A 17,631-nucleotide genomic window follows, 5' to 3' on the forward strand; every position below is an offset into this window, starting at 1 on the left:
TCAGGATGCCGAAAATTCTGAGTTTCTGATATTGTCTGGGCACTGCAAAGTACTGGTCTAAAAGTCACCTTGATGCATGTGAAAGTAACCAGCAACGCATCACCAAAATGACATTTCCTTTTAAAAAAAAGTCATACTTTCTGTGCACTACAGATAAAAATAGCAGAGGCCTCCAGCACTGTTCCACATTTTATGGTCTCGTATATATCTGCATTTTCCTATGGCAATCATGAAGCTGAGCGGCTACTGTTTATACTGAAGCAAGTATCATTGGCAAAGCCTTCCTTGGAAACTTTGTAATTTGGGGTATTAAACCCAAATGACTCTAGAAGAAAGAGAAAAAGAGATTCAAAGATGGAAGCTCTTCTTAGTTTTTGTGCGTATTATTTGTAAAAGCGGGATAGACCTTACAAGTGATAGACTCAAATTCCCAACCATAATGGAGAATTCATGTCAAGTGTCACCTTCTCTTTCAAGACTCCTCGTGAAGCCCACAGATAGTTAAGCGTGCTCTGCTTCCCACCACCACCATAGTTTACACGTGCTTTTGTTATTTGTTTGCTTCATCTCATTGTAATTATATTTCTTTTTAATTTTTATCAGCACTTCTGGACTTGGAGTTGCCAAAATGGAGCTCATTTCTTAGTCATCCTTTCACTTACAGAGACTAGCCCATTAGGTCTTCAGCAAGTCTGGATGCTTTTCCACCTGCCTGCAGTCACTGCTAACTTGATGCTTTACACTCTCAATAGCCAAAGGAAAACAAAGATGTGGTAAGAAGAGGCAAGAGGTCTATTGGGATTTGTTTTTCCCTCCAAAGCAGTACTTGTCAACTGACTATTAAAAGGTTAGCGAGTCCAGCATTTTACTAGACACAATACAGTTAGCCATGTTTATTTTAACTACAATATGTTGATAATAGGTATATTGAGAAAACCTCTTCCTCAAGTCACCTGAGGTAGAGTTTTCAGCAGCCCTGAGATAATAGCCATCACCAATATACCTTCGAGAGCCGTCTCAGTCACTTAACCTCCCCAGTCCTGTCAGCATCCAGTCATTTGGGCTGACAGATCTAGGGAAGCTCTACTGAGGTCATACCCAGACCAGAATGCTTCTCAAAATAAATAGTAAGAACAAAGCAGCTAAGTTGTTAGCCGTGGGGCAGAAATGTAGTCAAACCGTCTCCTGAAATTATTCTCCTCATTCAGTTTCATAGGTTTCAGTTAAGTAAGTTGGTTTGGGGATTATTCATCTAGGTATAAATGTGTCTCTAAGAGAATCGTCTCTAGAGCATATATCCTTCAATGGGTTATTGACTGTCGGTGGATTCCATCAAATGTATAGCCAATTCTGATCACCAAAACCTCAAAGATGATCAATTCCAGTGCTGGGAATATGGAAGGAACAAAGATCACGAAGGAGAGAAAACACATGCAAGCACACAGCTTGAAGCCTAACGTGTAACTCTTAGTGTCGGGACACATCACATCGATTAGTCAGGAACGGGATCAGGAGGCGGGGCATTTATTCCTGCCTCTGACTCACCATGGGCTAGCCTTACGAGATGGTTCTTCTAACAAGGTCCACAGCCAAAGTCACTAACAACTCCACATTTTTCTGAACTACAGGAGGTTGTTGGTATCTGCCTCTCTTACATGAACGCGTTCTAATGAATTGCATTTTTACTTTGTTTCCCTTAATAGGAAAGATTTTGTCTTATTTTCTCAGAATGAGTATAGATAAATAAAAGGATGGAGTATATGTAGACTCAAAGGAAAAAAACAGATGGAGGAGGATGATTATGAGAAGTTATCAAACAGTGAAAAGAAACCTATTAAGAGGCAAGATATATTTAAGTAGGGTTAATACTGTTTCCAAATAGATATTGTGACCATTTATTAATAGCTGTCATATAGCAACAAGGTAGCTTCTCATAAAAAAAAATAAAAAGACACTGGCTATTTGGGCAATGTGTGCCATGGTGGGAATGAACAAATGCAGCTGAAATTAAGTCACTTTCAAGGGCCTCTTATTTTTTGCTCCCTAGCTTCAATTATAACTTTGCAGTTGAAAAGCCTGAATTAGTAACTTAAGCGCAGTTTCTGGAGTTAGATAACTTACTCTAACTCTGGATCCACTAATTACTAGTGGTATAACTTTGGCAAGTATCTTAATCTCTCTAAGTCTCTGTTTCCTTATGAGGAAAATGGGCATACTAATAGTGACTTGATAAGACTTTTGTGATAGAGAAACGAGAATGTAGGTAAGTGGCTTTGCACAACCCTAGACCAATAAATGGACTAAACAAACATATTAGTTCTTCTAAACAAAAGTCACAGATGTAGGTTCCAGTCATGACCTTGTTAAGGTCGGCTGGTTCCATACTCATCTGTCTTCAAAGTTACATCCTCTCCACTGGACACTCGTCTAGCTATCTTTGTCATCATTACCTCACACACATATACACAAGAGCACACAGTTAATACACAATGAAGTCAATGGTAATCACAATCACGCACATACATATAGTTAATACACAATGGGACAATGATTTGGATCAATGTTTTCCATCATTACAATCAGCTCGTTACAGAGACAAAGTAGAAGTAACCTCTTACAGGGATCGTTTCTACATTTTTAACTTAGCTTTTTCAGATGTGTTCTCTGTGGATGCTGCTCTGAGAAAAAGATGGTTTATGCACAGTTAATGACAGCAGCTTGTGATGACAGAGAAGCAATGCTGTTCTTTTTCTGATATTAACTTTTTTATTGTCACGGTGCTCAAAATTCATGAATGCTCCTCACACCTGCTGTATCAGCTAGTTTTCCTAACATTTCATCCCATAGTGTTGAGTGTGGAGGGAACTTATTCTTTACAGCTGAGAAAGGTTAAAACTGAGCCAAAAATAAAATTGTTAAAAACCACTTTGGTCTGATTTAGTATCTGATGTTTTATTTAAAAACCAAAAAAAAGAGGAAAGGAATAGTATACAGTAAAATATCATACACATATGTATTGACTTAATAGCATCGGCAATGATTGTCACAAATATAGAAATATTAATACACTGGTATAGATAACACTAAAACACTAATATTAGTACATTGATATTAAATGTGCTATTCAGCCAGGGTGGCCCCATGAGTTTCTCTCCTTTGCTGTTCACACTCTGAACAGTCTCCTCCCCTTCTGCACTTGAGGACGCTGTGACTTGCTCTTAGCCAATGGAATATGACAAAGGTGAAGGGATTTAGTAATGAAGTAATTAAAGTAAGGTTAATCTGTCCATGGCATTTTTGCAATTAGCTGTGCCCAGCTTTGTGGGGGAGTTTCAGTGGGCGTGGACGAATGAGCTGGCTCAGGGCTTTTTGAGAGAGGAACTACTCTTTTTCAGCTGAGAGTCTTGAGAAAACAACAGCGAACCTCCTGATCCTGGGTGTGGAGGGGGCATGTGCAGATACAGGGGTATGGTGGAAAGAAAGGGTTCAGTGTTCTACCTGAGAGAGTGCAGGAGCGAGTGCAGAGAATGTTGGTCAGGGGAAATGAAACAAAGGAGTGCCATCAGCTTGGTCTCACGTCACTAGGCGTGGCATCTCTCTTCTCAGAGTCCACCCCTCCAGATTTGGTCTGGCAAAGTGACCCCTGCTTCAGGCAGCTCACAGTGTTTACTGCAGACTGAGCAACTTATATTGATGAAACAGATGTAAACTAATTACATAAACCTCAGGCCCTGATGTTATTGAAAAAGTATTATAAACAGCAAGCATAATTCAAGAATTAATTGTGCCCTTTGAAATGACTCAAGGGTAACTGGTATCACTAGCTAGTATTCAAAATACCGCTGTTCTCGAGACTCTAATCTCATTATTGTTACTGCAAATGTGCTTTGGCATTATTTTCTCCTTGAAGTTTTCACTACTCTATACCAAATATAAGAAAGCAGTATGGAGACATTATACTTTTTATTCAGAAACTGAGATCTAAATACCCTAATACAGCACTTAATGAGAAATCAAGAATTGTCTTTGATGTTCTAAAATAATTTAAACATCTTATTTCAATAACCCACTTTATGGACTTGTGAAACTCAAAGGAAAAAATGAATATTTTGCTTAGTTAGTTGGTTTTTGATAGTTTTGAAAGACCAGACATAAATCAATAATAATAAAGCAATAATACAGAAATGATCTTAAATTATGAGATGTCATATAACACCATACCTAAACATTGCTGAGGGCTGCAAGCTTTTCTAGAAGCTTCTTTTACTTATATTTAATAACATTCAACATTTTTCTAATGACAAAAATAATATGTAATCATATGTGCTTCAGTAAACACCTACCAATTGATAAGGAAAATATTCATTGAATACAGGCTTTTATTCAAGACTACCTAGAATATAATTTTTAAAAATAATTCACAAAACATAAATTATACTCAAAAATAAATTTTATTTTATTTGAGGAAAATATAATAGTTATATAAGTAACAGCTAGGAAATATAACAAAATGATGCCAGTTCAGAAATGAAAACTGGCTTTTTGAGATTGGCAGAAAAGATGAGAACAGAGTTTAAAATAGGTGGGAATTACCATACGCATTTTCAGAGACAGAAGATCATATAACATTAAAGTATTCTGATAAATGTGGGCAGTTCAGCCCAGAATATAGTGGAGGTATATTTTGAGGGGAGATTGGGAAATTTTGGAAAGTGCAATTATAGTCGATTCTAGGTGATCTTGTAATGTAAGTGAGAGAAATTTTTGGCTGTTGAGTAAACAATAATGAAGTTTGAGTTTGTTTATTTCAATTGAAACGGCCCCCTAAGAAAGCTCCAAGATCCTAGTTCAGGGATTTTCAAAAATATATATCAGCAAAGTGGACCAATTTTTTAAATTAATCTCGCGTGGAAAACAGAGAAAAGTGGAGCTCTTTTGTTAAAGTGAGGTAGAGTTCCCTCACCCTCTTTGGAAACTCCTTTGGTCAGGTTCCCCAGAGCACAGTTTGAAAACCACTGCAGCCTGTCCAGAATAACAGACTATTTGAAAGTATGTTGATAGCTGGTGAATTATTTGGAGAACACCAGCCTTACTATTAAAGCCGTAATGGAGGAGAGGAGTCAAGATGGCGGCGTAGGCAGACTCGGAACTCACCTCCTCCCGTGGACACAGCCAATTTACAACTACTCGTGGAAAAATTACCCCTGAGACAGAACTGAAAACTGGATGAGAGGAACTCCTGCAACAACGGACAATCCTCACTGAGGTGGAAGAGGCAGAGACTCCCTTCTGGAGAGGAAAAACGCCGCCTTCACAAGCCGCCAGCTCCACGGCCGCCGGGAGCAGCTCACAGGTACGCACCCTCCCTGGAGGCGCGGGGCCCTGAGCCGGGAGCGCCCCCGCTGTGGGCATTTTGTGGACCCAGCACAATCGAGACCAGCGGCATAATATCTGACTGTGCCTGCTACTAAAACATTGGGGAGCACCCCCAGAAAACCCGGTTCACAAAGAAACTGAAACCGGCTCTTAAAGGGCCCATGCGAAAACTCACCCATTTCAGAAAGCATCCTAAAATCACCAGAAAGAAAGGTACAAAGTGCTGTGGTGAAAAGAGACTCACCTAATAGGCCCTGAGTGCATCTCGGTGAGGGGTGAGACCTCTCCAGGGACTGGGACATTGGCAGCGGCCATTGTTGTGGCCTGGTGTGAGCGTGCTGACACAGACGCCATTGGAGTTCTCCCTGAGGCCTGCTAGCCCAGGGTCTGCCCCACCCGCTAGAGCACCGATTTAATCCAGCTCAGCCAGGGCAGGCAGCCCACCCTAGGGACTGGCCCCACCCAACAACAAGCCCTCAGGCAACTTGTGGGCCTGCATAGATTAGTGACTGGATTCTCTGCAGCCTGGCAACTGAGCCGACTTGAGCAGGGCAGGGTGTGCACAAGGAGCGGGTGGAGAGTGGGGGGTGGTGGCGGAGTGTGTGGGGCTCCCGCCATGGAGAGACTGGGTCCGCTTTGGGAGGTCGGGGCGCTCACACAGGGCAGGACTGTGTTGACTGTGTGTGTGGACCTGTGGGCGGCAGGGCTTGTCAGCTGCAGAAGACTTGTGCTTCTCAAAGACCCACGTAGGGGGTTTGCCCCACCTTCCAAAGCCTGAAGCAATTGGGTGCTCCTGTGCCTGAGGCCAGCCCCACCCAGCTGCAATCCTCAGAGAGCTGACAAGAGACCTAACAGGCTAGAGGCTTACAGCAATTATAAGACCCTGAGCCTAACAACCTGCCACGGTGGGGGCCTACTCACTTAAAAGAAATACTGCAACACAAATATGGTATTAGAACTTACAGCCAACTGTGCTGGGGCTCCCCACACCTCATAAAGAGACTGAAGGGCCCACAACAACTACAAGTAGCTGAGCATTACAACAGCTGGCCAAGAGCATAACTCGGCGTCCCTGGGTGCCTACAGGGAGAGCAAACAGGCCACAACAGAATGACACACTTAGCCCACATAGGGGTCACCCCTGGAACATTGAGAACTGAGGGAAGCACACTGGAAGCCTCCTAAGGCATCACTTACATAAGGTCACCTATCCAAGAGCAGGAGACGTAGCTGACCTACCTAATACGTAGACACAAGCACAGGGAAAGAGGCAAAATGAGGAGGCAAAGGAATACATTCCAAGTAAGGGAACAGGACAAAACCCCAGAAAAGGAACTAAGTGAAACAGAAATGAGCAACCTACCTGACAGAGAGTTCAAACTAAGAGTGTTAAGGATGCTCACTGATCTGGGGAGAAGAATAGATGAACTCAGTGAGAATGTCAACAAAGAAATGGAAGATATAAAAAAGAACCAATCAGAAATGAAGAATACAATATTGAAAATGAAAAATTCATTAGAGGGACTCAAAAGCAGAGTAGAGGATACAGAAGAACGGATCTGTGAGCTGGACGAAAGAATAGAAGAAATTACCTAAGGTGAACAGGTAAAAGAGAAAAGAATTAAAAAGAGTGAGGACAGTCTAAGGGACCTCTGGGACAACATCAAGCACACTAACATCCGTGTTATAGGTGTCCCAGAAGGAGTAGAGTGAGACAAGGGGGCAGAGAATCTATTCCAAGAAATAATAGATGAAAACTTCCCTAACCTAAGGAAGAAAACAGACATCCAGGTACAGGAAGCACAGAGAGCCCCAAACAAGATAAACCCAAAGAGGCCCACACCAAGACACATCATAATCAAAATGTCCAGAATTAAAGATAAAGAGAGAACCCTAAAAGCTGCAAGAGAATGTCAAGTTACTTACAAAGGAAACCCCATAAGGCTATCAGCTGACTTCTCAGCAGAAACCTTACAGGCTAGAAGAGAATGGCACGATATATTTAAAGTGGTAAAAGGAAAAAACTTACAGCCAAGAATACTCTACCCAGCAAGGTTATCATTCAAAATGGAAGGAGAGATCAAAAATTTCCCAGACAAGCAAAAATTAAAGGAGTTTGTCACCAAGAAACCAGTGTTACAAGAAATGTTAAAGGGACTGATTTAAGGCGAAAAGAGAAGACCACAAATAGGAAAAATTATCTATTTCCATGATAAGAGGGTAATGGATACAAAAGCACAAAAAAGAGGTTAGATATTATATAAAAAACATAAAAGCAGGGAGGAGGGGAGTTAAAGAGTACAGCTTTCAGACAGAGGTCAAACTAAAGTGACCATCAATTCTGTACAGAAGAAGAAAGGAACAGAGAAGGACTACTAAAACACTGAGAAAAAAAAAAAGTTAAAAAATGGCAGTAAGTATATACTTATCAATAGCAACTTTAAATGTCAATGGACTAAATGCTCCAATTAAAAGGCATAGGGTGGCTGACTGGATAAAAAAACAAGACCCATATATATGCTGCATACAAGAGACACACTTCAGACCTAAAGACACTCACAAACTGAAAGTGAAGGGATGGAAAAAGATACTCCACGCAAACGGCAATGAAAAGAAAACTGGGTAACAGTACTCATATCAGACAAAATAGACTTTAAAACAAAAACTGTAAAAAGAGACAAAGAAGGACATTACATAATGATCAAGGGAACAATGCAACAAGAGGATATAACACTTATAAATATCTACGCACCCAATGTAGCTGCACCTAAATATATAAAGCAATTATTAACAGACATAAAAACAGAAATAGACAGTAACACAATAATAGTAGGGGACTTTAACACTCCACTTACACCAACGGATAGATCATCCAAACAGAAGATCAATAAGGAAACATTGGCCTTAAACGACACACTAGAACAGATGGACCTAGTAGATATATACAGAGCATTCCATCCAAAAACCGAAGAATACACGTTCTTTTCAAATGCACGTGGAACATTCTCCAGGATTGATCACATATTAGGCCACAAAACAAGTCTCCATAAATTTAAGAAGATTGAAATAATACCAAGCATCTTTTCTGACCACAACAGTATGAAACTAGAAATCAACTATAGGAAGAAAATCAGAAAAACCACAAATACGTGGAGATTAAACGAAATGCTACTGAACAACGACTGGGTTAACAAAGAAATCAAAGAAGAAATCAAAAAATACCTGGAGACAAATGGAAATGAAAATACTACATGCCAGAATTTATGGGATACAGCAAAAGCGGTTCTAAGAGGGAAGTTTATAGCGATACAGGCTTGTCTCAACAAACAAGAAAAATCTCAAATAAACAATCTAACAATGCACCTAAAGGAACTGGAAAAAGAAGAACAAACCAAGCCCCAAATCAGTAGAAGAAGGGAAATAATAAAAATCAGAGCAGAAATAAATGAAATAGAGACCAAAAAAAAAAATACAAAAAATTAATAAAACCAAGAGCTGGTTCTTTGAAAAGATCAACAAAATTGACAAACCTTTAGCTAGACTTACCAAGAAAAAAAGAGAGAAGGCACAAATAAGTAAAATCAGAAATGAAAGAGGAGAGGTTACAACAGACACCTCAGAAATACAAAAGATTATAAGCGAATACTATGAAAAGCTATATGCCAACCAATTCGACAATCTGGAAGAAATGGATAAATTCTTAGAATCATACAACCTTCCAAAACTGGAACAAGAAGAAGTAGAGAATTTGAATAGACCAATCACCAGTAAGGAGATCGAAACAGTAATCAAAAACCTCCCAAAAATAAAAGTCCAGGACCAGACGGCTTTCCTGGTGAATTCTACCAAACATTCAAAGAAGATTTAATACCTATCCTTCTCAAACTCTTCCAAAAAATTGAGGAGCGGGGGAAGCTCCTTAACTCATTCTACGAAGCTGACATTACCCTGATACCAAAACCAGACAAGGACAACACAAAAAAAGAAAATTACAGGCCAATATCACTGATGAACATCGATGCAAAAATCCTCAACAAAATACTAGCAAATCGCATACAACAATACGTTAAAAAGATTATACACCATGATCAAGTGGGATTTATTCCAGGTATGCAGGGATGGTTTAACATTCGCAAATCAATCAACGTAATACACCACGTTAATAAAATGAAGAATAAAAATCACATGATCATCTCAATAGATGCAGAGAAAGCATTTGACAAGATACAGCATCCATTTATGATAAAAACTCTGAATAAAATGGGTATAGAAGGAAAGTACCTCAACATAATAAAGACTATATATGAGAAACCCACAGCTAATATCATCCTCAATGGTGAAAAACTGAAAGCTATCCCTCTAAGAACAGGAACCAGACAAGGATGCCCACTCTCACCACTCCTATTTAACATAGTACTGGAAGTCCTAGCCAGAGCAATCAGGCAAGAGAAAGAAATAAAAGGGATCCAAATTGGAAAGGAAAAAGTGAAACTGTCACTATTTGCAGATGACATGATTTTATATATAGAAAATCCTAAAGAATCCACCAGAAAACTTTTAGAAGTAATAAACGAATATGGTAAAGTTGCAGGATACCAAATCAACATACAAAAATCAGTTGCATTTCTGTACACTAACAACGAAGTAGCAGAAAGAGAAATTAAGAATACCATCCCATTTACAATTGCAACAAAAAGAATAAAATACCTAAGAATAAACTTAACCAAAGAGGTGGAAGATCTGTACACTGAAAACTATAAAACATTGCTGAAAGAAATTGAAGAAGACACAAAGAAATGGAAAGATATTCCGTGCCCTTGGATTGGAAGAATTAACATAGTTAAGATGTCCATACTTCCTAAAGCCATCTGTAGATTCAATGCAATCCCTGTCAAAGTTCCAACAACATTTTTCACAGAAATAGAACAAAGAATCCTAAAATTTATATGGAACAACAAAAGACCCCGAATAGCTAAAGGAATCCTGAGAAAAAAGAACAAAGCTGGAGGTATCACACTCCCTGATTTCAAAATATACTACAAAGCTATAGTAACCAAAACAGCGTGGTACTGGCACAAAAACAGACACACAGATCAATGGAATAGAATTGAAAGCCCAGAAATAAACCCACACATCTATGGACAGCTAATCTTTGACAAAGGAGCCAAGAACATACAATGGGGAAAAGAAAGTCTCTTCAACAACTGGTGTTGGGAAAACTGGACAGCCACATGCAAAAAAATGAAAGTAGACCCTTACCTTACACCATACACAAAAATTAACTCCAAATGGATTAAAGACTTGAATGTAAGACCTGAAACTGTGAAACTTCTAGAAGAAAACATAGGCAGTACGCTCTTCGACATCGGTCTTAGCACCATCTTTTCAGACATCATGTCTGACCGGGCAAGAGAAACAATAGAAAAAATAAACAAATGGGACTACATCAAACTAAAAAGCTTCTGCATAGCAAAGGAAACCATCAACAAAACGAAAAGACAACCTAACCATTGGGAGAAGATATTTGCAAACCATACATCTGATAAGGGCTTAATCTCCAAAATATATAAAGAACTCATGCATCTCAACAACAAAAAAACTACCAACCCAATTAAAAAATGGGCAAAAGACCTGAACAGACGTTTCTCCAAAGAAGATATACAGATAGCCAACAGACACATGAAAAGATGTTCAAAATCACTAACTATCAGGGAAATGCAAATCAAAACTACAATGAGATATCACCTCACGCCCGTCAGAATGGCTATAATTAACAAGACAGGAAACAACATGTGTTGGAGAGGATGTGGAGAGAAGGGTACTCTCATACACTGCTGGCCGGAGTGCAAACTGGTGTAGCCACTATGGAAAACTGTATGGAGATTCCTCAAAAAATCAAGGATAGAACTACCATATGATCCAGCTATTCCACTGCTGGGTATTTATCCAAAGAACTTGAAAACACCAATTTGTAAAAGCACATGCACCCCTGTGTTCATTGCAGCATTATTCACAATAGCCAAGACTTGGAAGCAACCTAAGTGCCCATCAAGGGATGAGTGGATAAAGAAGCTGTGGTATATATACACAATGGAATACTACTCAGCCATAAGAAACGATGAAATCCAGCCATTTGTGACAACATGGATGGACATTGAGGGTATTATGCAAAGTGAAATAAGTCAGAGGGAGAAGGTCGAATACCGTATGATTTCCTTCATTAAGTAGTAGATAATAACAACAATAAACAAACACATAGGGACAGAGATTGGATTGGTGGTTGCCGGGGGGGAGGGGGGGAGGGATGGGGGTGAAGGGGATGGTTCGGTACATGTGTGTGGTGATGGGTTGTAGTTGGTGTTTTGGTGGTGAACATGATGTAATCTGTGCAGAAGTGGAGGTGTAGTGATGTACACCTGAAATTTTTAGAATGTTGTAAACCAATGTTACTGCAATAAACAAAAAATTTAAAAAATAAAAAAATAATGATAAAAAAAAGTGAATTTTACTTAAAAAAAATAAATAAAGCCATAATAGAGTTTCTTTTATATATTTAATATGATTTCAACTTGCCCACATAGCAGCTTAATAAATGAGTTATGTATACTGATGTACCACAATTTGACAAGACCCTTTAGCAACGCTATTTGAGGAGCAGGTGCTTTGAAACATAATAAAAACAAACTTTCAGTTTTGGTTAATTATTGCCAAGTAATGGATGCCATAGACATCTTGATTTCATACTTGAGGTGCTGAACGCCCGCACCGCACCCTATCAGTGATCTCAGGATCATGCCTGATCCCATCACAGGGAAAGAGCTCACGCCTTGTCAGAAAGCTGACGGATGGGGCAAAGTAGAGGATCCAGGAACTCTGTGTCCTTATATTTTTGTGAAGAACTTGTGACCCTGCTCTATCAAAACGTCTACCCTGGAAGTCAGCAATCCATGGCTCACCTCGTTTTTTGTACTACCAGCGAGCTAAGAATGTGTCTTACATTTTTAAGTAGTTGAAAATTCAAGAGAAAATATTTTCTGACACTTAAAAATCATGTAAAATTCAAATCTCACTGTCCACAAATATGATTTTATTAGTACACAGCCAACCCTATTTGTTTATATTTTGTCTACGGCTGCTTTCAATCTGTGACACTATTGACTAATTTGATGGAGACCTTATGGCTCTCAAAGTCGAAAATATTTACTATCCGCCACTTTACAGTAAAAGTCTGTCCACTCCAAAGAGGTGATTTCAAATTAGCTACATTAAAATGCCTTGCTTCTGAAATATCTTCATATTCTAGCTTTTAAAGAATTTCTCTTTATGAAATCTACATTTTCTGTAATGATTTAAGAGAAAAAGTACAATACCACAGGGTGTACATATTTTCCGCTTATTTTCCCACTCCAGCTTGAAATTTAGCTATAAACTTTATAACTTTTACAAAATTGAAAAACATTGGGTATCACCTGTATGTTGCACGTGTTTTGTAGTAAAACAGCTGTTTAAGTTTAGTTATGATTTCATATTTTCCTGAAAAGCTGGTGAGAAGCATCTTGTCTTCCACTATGACCATAATATCTAATTATTACTTCAATCTGCTAGAATAAATAAGCAATAATGAAGCAAGGACTACAACATGTTGCCCAACATTTAAATGTTAAAAATTTTTAAAATGGTGAATTTTTATACATTTGTGAAAGAAACACCATGTGATAACCAACGTAAAGGGAATACAGGTATTGCAAACTTGATTATAGAAACATGGGCCAAACTAAATACCAGGTAACTGTAAAATAAAGATTTACAGATTACATGCATCCATTCTCAAAACAAGAAGCTTCAATGACATGGAAATTGCTAAACTAAATACACAAATACATTCTTTTCTTATACTTTAACACTGCTCCCACACAAAATTTGGCTCCATTAAAACAAGACAATTACCTAATTATCTTAATGGAATGAAATATGGACGTATTACAGTTACTTAAAATTAAAATAATTCAAATAGATATTTATTTAATTTTGTGAAAACCTGTGGTTCAACATAACTCTTCTTACCTTTAATAACACTACCCCTTATTATACATAAGTGGATAAAAATGTTAAACTACGTATTCCAAATACAATCTACTTGCAATAAACACAAAAAATTGAAGACGGAAATAATATGGCAAACTATTTCATGTGTACATTAATACTGTCTTTCAATAGAGGGGTTCTAAAGGAACATTTATGATTCTTGGAAAAACTGTTATGCTAGGGGCCAGCCCTGTGGCATAGTGGTTAAGTTTATGTGCTCCGTTTCGGTGGCCCAGGGTTCACAGTTTTGGATCCTGGGCACGGACTTATGCGCTGCCTATCAAGCCATGCTGTGGCGGCGTCCCGTATAAACTAGGGGAAGATGGTCACGGATGTTACCCCAGGGCCAGTCTTCCTCAGCAAAAAGAGGAGGACTGGTAATGGGTGTTAGCTCAGGGCTAACCTTCCTCACACACACAAAAAAAAAATGCTAAAGTTAATTAAAAATATTATACATTTTAGTACTAAAAAATTAATTTTTAAAATTTAATCCCTCGCTTGTTTTCCCTTATTTCAACTGTCTTGTTGTATTGAAAGAAATAAGTCAGTAACAACTTAGGGAAATCAACCCTTTGTAGAAATACAATAGCTTCAAAAAGCTAAATTCAAATTCTGTCCAAAGTAAGGATTATCTCATTTGAAAATGGAAAGAGCACTTTTTGCAAATGTGAACACTTCAAAATGAAAAGAAAAGGTGGACGGATTGATTATCTCTACCCATTGAACATTTTAGTCCTTATATTGCTTATATGGGAAATGATGAGAATTGATAAATGGAATTGATTCCGAGGTCTATTTTTTCTGATATTTTAAAAATGGATTGTTCATTTCAAACTGCCATGATTTCCTTTTTCTCAGAAGCAAGTATTTAATCAATATAATTTTTTGTTCTCACATATGATTAACTAAATTGTTTTCAGTCCTATGTAATTTGTACTAATGAATACCTAGTAAAGGCTAATTTACTTTTCTGAATAAAGGAGTGGACATCTAAAGGATTCCATTAAATCAACGACCTTAAAAATAGAATTTATAACATAAAATAACATAAAATGCCACTCACTTAAGGACAATGGCAAAGGAAATATAATTTTCATGTGTATTGACTTTGTTATAAAAGAAAACTCAATAAAAGGAAAATTTACTTCAAATTCTTAAGAAAAGAGCAATGTTTTTTCTGACTGGATATTGTAAACAGTTATTTTATTTTTTTTTTAGTTCTAGTAATGTCAAGTTTTTAGGGGAAATTTCATTTTAATTAAAAACTTGTTTCACACATTTTAATTTGTTTGAATTATAAGAAGCAAAATTCTCCTTAGCGATTCTTTTACCACCCGACTGATGGACTACTTCATTGGCTTTTTCATCGGGGAGAGAAATAATATCATGCAGGATAATTCACAGCAGAGTTATTCCAAAATTAGACTTATGGAGAAGGGTGCACCAAGTATGGAGACAAGACAGAAGTTTGTAAGACACTCATTCTACCACAAAGTTTTCCCTGTCAATCTATCCATTTGTTTAAAAATTGTGCCTTAGTCTAGACATGTAATTTCTTTGCCACTAAAGACAGGAAGCCCATTGCATCTCTGAGGTAGTCAGGCCACTGCTATAAAGAATCCCTCTGTGATCAGCTTAGTATGTGCCTCATCCGCTCTTTATACCAAGAGATGGAAGATTTCAATAGTGTACTATATTTTGAAAGTTTAGATGTAAAATACAGTGCAGGTAGTGAAATTTTTGAACACATGATTCTATCATAAAGATCCAGTTCACTGTAGTGACCAGTGGAAATGCCATAACAAAGCAGAAACACTGTTTATTCGCAATAGTTGTGTCATTGTTTTGATAACGCTGGACTCTAACCTGGCAATAGTCACAGCAGAAAAGAGAAGTGAACAACAGGCAATAATAGTATATTGCACAATGCCTTTAATAAATGGAGGTTGGGAAACAACTGGGATATTATAATATTATGTATATCTCTATAGATAAATCAAGAATGGTAATCAACATGCATTTTTCACTTAATGTGCTTTTTTGGCAATGATTTTCAAACAGTCTTACCCTAAAGCTCCTGCACATTATCACTAGAGTCTCTGGGAAGGGGAGAGAGTAATTTCAAAAATGACAACTTTCAATGTATACACAGAATTTCTATAAAATCAAAACATTCGTAGTTGAGTGGACCAAAATCTCATTTATTTACATCAATAAAATATGCAACTCAAGACAAACGGTCTCAGTTGAGTAATGTATTACATTTTCCACTGTTTTTAGAAGGAATGAGTAATGACAGTGAGAAGGCTTAGGTTCATTGAAGAAAAACAAGTTTAATGTACTGGAGTCCTTTATTTAGAAAGAGCCTGTGATGTGAGTTGACAGTTGCTTTGTTTAGACAAGTGTCATAGTTTTATTTCATTGACCATATTTTCTAAAGTCAAATAGGGCAATCGTTCTCTCAGCATCCAACTTGGACATCCAACATCAACAGGAAAACAATGGCTTCAAGCTAAAGAACCGAACCATTCAAAATCAAATAATTGCTTTTTTTTTTTTCAATAATGGCAACAGTTTACATAATTTGACCCATATGGGGCTAGATCACCAATAGCTTGTTGAGGTGAAATCTAATTCCAGATTCTCATTCCAGAATTTTTAGGAAAATAAAAGATTTTAAAATAAATAAGAGATTTGTTGTTAATTAACTAATGAGAGCTAAATATGTTATTTGGAGGTTTAACTATAACGTAAATAATACTCTATTAATACTTCTTGATTTTCAGCAAGTGCATGCCACTTCCTCAGAAAGACTAGAAATTAAAATCAGATATTTCCTGTCTCTAGTAAGGATGATACCAATTGTCCTTAAATTGTTTACATCTAGCAAGCATCGAAAGTAAACACACTGGAAATAGCAAAGAGAGACTACATTCAGGGTAGAATGGTCTTAAAAATTTTAAGTAAGATTAATTATTTTTTTAATTGGATTTCTGAGCAAGTAGGATTCATCTCCTAGAAAACACAGATTTGCGGGAAAATGCACCCGTAGTATAAATTTTAGAAAATATTGTCTTTAGTCATTAAAAATGAATATTCATTTATGAATTATTTTAAGCTGTAAGTGCACATTACATTTTTGTTAGTGATTTCTGAGATTTTGCTTTCTAGCATAAATCATCATTTATACTAAGGATGCTTCAAAGCGACAGCCACATTCAGAATATTAGAAACCACCATCTCTTCTATACAGCTTATGTTCTTTAACGAAGGTTTAAATTGATGATAATCTTTTTATTGTATATCTCAAGACATAAAATTGATCAACAGAACTGATTAAATTGTACAAATGATTTCAGCTGAAAAAGAATTTAGCTGAATTACCTAAATATAGAACCAAATATTTCATTTAGTTATATTATTCAAAAACTCTCTTTCATTATTTTTTCCAGTTTTATTGATAAATAATTGACATACATCACCGTATAAGTTTAAGTCATACAGCCTGTTGGTTTGATGTACATGTATTGTGAAGTGATTACCACAATAAGTTGAGCGACATCCATCTTCTTATACAGATACAATAAAAAAAAAGAAGATAAGAATAAAGGGAAAAACATGTTTATCCTTGTGATGAAAACTCTTAGGATATACTTTCTTAACAACTTTCCCATATCTGATACAGCAGTTTTAGCTATAATCATCATGTCATATACTACATCCCTAGTACTTATTTATCTTTTAACTGGAAGTTTGTATCTTTTGACCATCTTCCTCCAATCCCCACCCCCACCACGTTCTACCTCTGGTAACCACAAGTCTAATCTCTTTTTATATGAGTTTAGTTTTCTTTCTTTTTTTATAGATTCCACACGTAAGTGAGATCATACAGTATTGTCTTTCTCTGTCTGAGTTATTTCACTTAGCGTAGTGCCTTCAAAGTCCATTCACGTTGATGCAAATGGTAGGATTTTCTCCTTTTTTATTGCTGAATAATATTCCATTGTATATAAATATATACCACAACTTTTCTATCCATTCATCGATCCATGGACATCTTTCATTATTTAATTTACTTTTATATATAACAAAATTTTCCTCAATCAAAGATCAAACAAGTTATATGTAGGATCCTATAATCTCTAACTAGCCCTACCACAAAACATAATC

At 37.2% G+C, this 17,631-nt stretch overlaps 1 long non-coding RNA gene across 1 annotated transcript in view; it reads right to left on the bottom strand.

Moving 5' to 3' along the window:
- Positions 1-5,780, bottom strand: part of LOC147916052 (uncharacterized) — a 91,613-nt gene extending 85,833 nt beyond the window's left edge. The window contains exon 1 of the long non-coding RNA XR_015553325.1: positions 5,621-5,780. This is a non-coding gene — a long non-coding RNA (uncharacterized LOC147916052). The remainder of the gene's footprint in view (positions 1-5,620) is intronic.
- Between the last annotated feature and the right edge of the window lie 11,851 nt (positions 5,781-17,631).

This window comes from Ceratotherium simum, chromosome 10 (assembly GCF_057802395.1).
Source record: "Ceratotherium simum simum isolate JZ-2026a chromosome 10, ASM5780239v1, whole genome shotgun sequence".
Classification (NCBI taxonomy): domain Eukaryota; kingdom Metazoa; phylum Chordata; class Mammalia; order Perissodactyla; family Rhinocerotidae; genus Ceratotherium; species Ceratotherium simum.